We start from the raw sequence: 4,238 nt of genomic DNA, 5'->3' as shown, positions 1-4,238 counted from the left end.
TCATTCTCTCACCTTTCCTCCTGCCTACACTTGTAGCTCTTGCCAGAGATTCCCACTGGCCAAACCCAACCAGAAGCCAGATTGCAGGGCTTCCCAGTTGATGCATCCCACAGAGGCCAGCCTTTTGGGGCTCAGGGTAGGGAGAAGCCCAAAGAGTGGGTCTGAAGAGGTAAACAGGATATCTGTCCCAGAGGATCCCTACAATTGGCCAGGCCAGAGGTGACAGCAGGTGAGCTCAGTGATGAGATCATGCGGTTTGAGGAGTTACTCTGGTGGAAGTGGTGAGTGATATGAGGACACCAAGCTGAAATACCTGCTTTTAGAGGATTATTTCTTGGGTGCCAGTCTCTTTTTAATAGGCACATACTTCTGAGGGGGCTAAGGATTTATCTTCATTATTAAATGGAGTATGGATGGCTAGTAAGGGCAAAGCCTGAATGAATCTTGGCATAAAAAAAAAAAGCTTTGTGGGGAGGAGCCACCATATATCTCCATGAAGCCATGTTGGAACCTTGGTAGCCACAGGGCAATGAGAGAGGAAGGTAGACAGCACAACCCTGGGGACAAAAAGCTAAGAAAAGAGAGTGTAATAGAACTCTGGAAAAGTACTTATCCTGGGCTGCAAGTACCAAAAACAGATCTTATCCAGGAGTTTGTAGGATCACACAGCAAGAAGCCAGCTTCATGGAAACCCATATGCTGTACACACAGTGTCTACTGCCATACACACAGGCAGCACACAAAGATAACCCTTTTGTCTTAGTCTGATGGGCTGCCATAACAAAGTGTCACAAATCGAGTGGCTTAAACAACAAGAAGGTATTGTCTTGCAGCTCTGGAGGCTAGAAGTCCAAGATCAAGATGTGGCAGTGACGCGATCCTTCTGCAAGCACAAGGGAAGGATCTGTTGTTCCATTCCACTCTCCTAGCTTCGGATGATTCCTTATCTGTGGCAACATAACTCCAAACTTCACATGTGTCTATCACTGTGTCCAAATTTCTGATTTTATAAGGATACCATTCATATTGGATTGGGGCCCACATCAATGACCTCATCTTTCTTAACCATGTGCAAAGACCTTATTTCCAAATAAGGTCACATTCTGAGGTACTGGAGGTTAGGCCATATCTTTTGGGGGAACACAATTCAACTCAAAACATCTCCCAACACTCACATAAGGTTGTTGTGACCTACTTCTCCCTAAGTCAATTTTTGAATGGGGTACAAGGAGTCTTGAAGGATGTCGAGAGCATTGACCCAACAGTCCTTTCTAGGTCCACAGAGCATAGGGATGCCATGAGCTCACAGGGAAAGGATTCCTTCCTGGAGGGCTTCAAGGGAATGTTTTGAATAGACAGACACAAAATGTGCACATAGAGATCCACAAATGAATTTCAACTATCCAGAAACTAGAAGAGTAACATGGTACCATATATTAAGCACTTGAGTCATGAACTAATGTCTGGGCTTAAATTTTCCCCAAGCAGACCCTGAGACAAGGATTTAGGTGCAATAATTTATTTGAGAGGTGATCTAATAGGCACTGTAAGGGAGTGGAGCAGTGAGAAGGAAGGGAGGAAATCCCATAGAGGAGTAAGCAAATGAGTATATTACCCAGATGGGCATCTGGGGCTCAGAGCTTCTGGAGGCCTCTGAAAGACTATGTCGAACGTGCTTGGGTGTGAACGCTGAAGAACATGTCTATTCATTAACTCTCATCCTTCACTGGTGGAGGGATCCTCCAGAGCCAAAGAACACTCAGGCAGAAAAATGCAGGAAGCCACAAGCTGAATGGGAGATGATTGCAGTTACCCTTCAGAGTGAGACACAGGCATGTGAGTAGGGCACCAATAGCTTTTGCTGTCCCAAAGCAGAAGAAATGGAAATATCTTCAGCATGGAAATATCAAGTAGGTATTATTACCCCCACGTCACAGATAAGGAAACTAAGGGGACTCAAAAACATTCTAAAATTCACAAGTCAGTAAGTAGTCTATCCAGGATTACAACCCATTTTTATATGATTTTAAGCCAATATTCTTAACCACAAAACTATGACTGCTCAACTAATGTGTCTTTTGTGTTATGTTACTCCAAAAACATAAGATTTTTTTTTTCTGAGTTGGGTCAGTAATTAATGCTGACACAAAGTAAGTATAATGTAGAGGCACAGTGATCCCTGGCAGATAGCTTATGCCCCAATTGCCACTCTTTTGAATGTGAGCGTATTTCTCTGGGTTTCTCCATACAGTGCACTGAGATTTGTTTCTGAGGAGATGCACTGGCAAGGAGAGGCCCCTGCCCAGAGCCCCTCCCGAGGCCTGTCAGAAGAGTGTGGCTAGATGTTGGGATAGAGGCCCACAGCAGCCACACCCAAGTTCCAGTTGGTGTCCTTGTGGTCCTCAGCTTTTGTGGAAGCTCCCATTTTTTGGCTCACCTTTGCCTGTCTGTTTCCAGCTGTTCACAAGGCCTGGGGCAGCGGGGAAACCCTGCCCAGGGGCAGCTTAAGTATCTCACCACCTACAGCTGTGATGACATTCTCCCCTGGTTAGGATGGAGTGACAGTGATAGATTAAACATGCCAATTAAATTAGATCCTATTTTAAAGAGCTTGAGCTGGATTTACTTTTAATTATAGTGCTGTGCTCACTGATGAGGTATTGTCGGGGACTTAACAATTGGTTGATTGTGCATTGGAGTGTTCAGAGTGCAGTTTCTGGAGAGAGACCATAGTGGGGGTGGAGAAAGAGAGCTTTCTTCCTAAGGAGCTCATTGGGATAAGACAGAGGTAAGAAGCAGACAGAGAGAAAGGGCAGGAAGGGAAGATATACTGTCTCCACTGAGAATCCATCTCTCTTCTCTTTGTTTTCTGCTTTATGAGTCCTGTGTTATTTGGAGATTCAATGAGCCCAGCACAGGGTAGAAAAATGAGCCAGAGGCCATGGAGTCATGCTGGCTTGGAGCCCCTCCTATCTCTGCCCCACCTGACTAAATGTATTACCTGGCCCAAAGTAACAAACATGTCCTAGTCTGTTTCCTTTCAATGATTCATTAATTCATCTCAACAAGTATTTATTGAGCTTCTAGAATGCACTGGGACTGTTCTAGGTGTTGGGAATAGAGAAGTGGGAAAAACAGGAAAAAAGATTTCTGTCCTCATGGAGCTCACGTTATATTGGTGGGAGTAAAGGGGGAGGCAGTAAGTAAACATATTACACCACATCGAGTAATGACTAATGTCTAGAGGAAAATAAAACAGAGCAAAGACATTATAGACAGGAGATTCTATTTTAGACAGTGATCAGGGAAGGTCTCTCTGAGGGTGGCATTTGAGAAAATTCCCAAAGCAAGTGAGGGGCTGAACTATGTGGACATTGGAAGGAACAACATTCTAGGCCAAGGTTGAACAGAATGCAAAGACCTTATCCTTGGTCAGGTGGTGTTCCTGATGCCTCCTAGATCCTCTGCCATGCTAACAGCTAAGCCCTATTCATGTGATCTCTTCACTCCATCTTGAAAGAGACAGGTTCTTAGATCTTTGTGATCATCCTCCTGGAGTCCAGTCACCAGAAATACTGATCTACAAACATTTCTGTCTCAAGGAGGGAGTGCAGTCCCCATCCACTGATTAAGTGATGAATCTTGGCAGTCCCCTTTGCAGTTACTACATTTGGGACCCAGATCTTTGTTACAAGAAAGAAGGGAAGTCTACGGCCATGCCACCCTGAACAAGCCTGATCCCGTTTGATCTTGGAAACTAAGCAGGGTCGGGCCTGGTTAGTACTTGGATGGGGGACCACCTAGGAAGACCAGGTGCTGTAGGCATAAAAAATAAAAATTAAAAAATAAGGGATTGTAAACTGACAAGGTCCTCGCAATCTGTGAGGTCACCCAAGGGTTGCCTCACCGAAAGAAAGAAAGAAAGAAAGAAAGAAAGAAAGAAAGAAAGAAAGAAAGAAAGAAAGAAAGAAAGAAGGGAAATTCAGAATAAAAACCCACGAGCCAAGTTTACAGGTGCACAGTTGACCTGGAAAGTGCCTTGGACCTTAAATCCAGATGCTTGGGTTTGGGTTCCTGTTTTGCCTTCCACTTACAAATCAAGTGAATTTGGGCACATTTCTCACCCCCCTGAGCTTAATTTTGTCATCTGTAAAATATAAAATGAGTCCATTGTATTAGACCTCCAGTACCTTGTAACTAAGGATGGGAGCAGGGAGGTAGGACAATGAGAATTGGGT

General features: G+C 44.4%; 1 non-coding gene across 1 annotated transcript; it reads left to right on the top strand.

Annotated features, from left to right (window-relative positions):
- The first annotated feature begins 3,706 nt into the window (after positions 1–3,706).
- LOC112484933 lies at positions 3,707–3,825 on the top strand. Its single transcript, XR_003048300.1, has one exon. It is a non-coding gene; the product is annotated as a 5S ribosomal RNA (ribosomal RNA).
- The last annotated feature ends 413 nt before the right edge of the window (positions 3,826–4,238 follow it).

The sequence above is a fragment of the Pteropus alecto genome, unplaced genomic scaffold (assembly GCF_000325575.1).
Source record: "Pteropus alecto unplaced genomic scaffold, ASM32557v1 scaffold28, whole genome shotgun sequence".
Taxonomy (NCBI): Eukaryota; Metazoa; Chordata; class Mammalia; order Chiroptera; family Pteropodidae; genus Pteropus; species Pteropus alecto.
The sequence above is the reverse complement of the archived record's forward strand: the minus strand, read 5'-3'. Positions and strand labels throughout refer to the sequence as shown.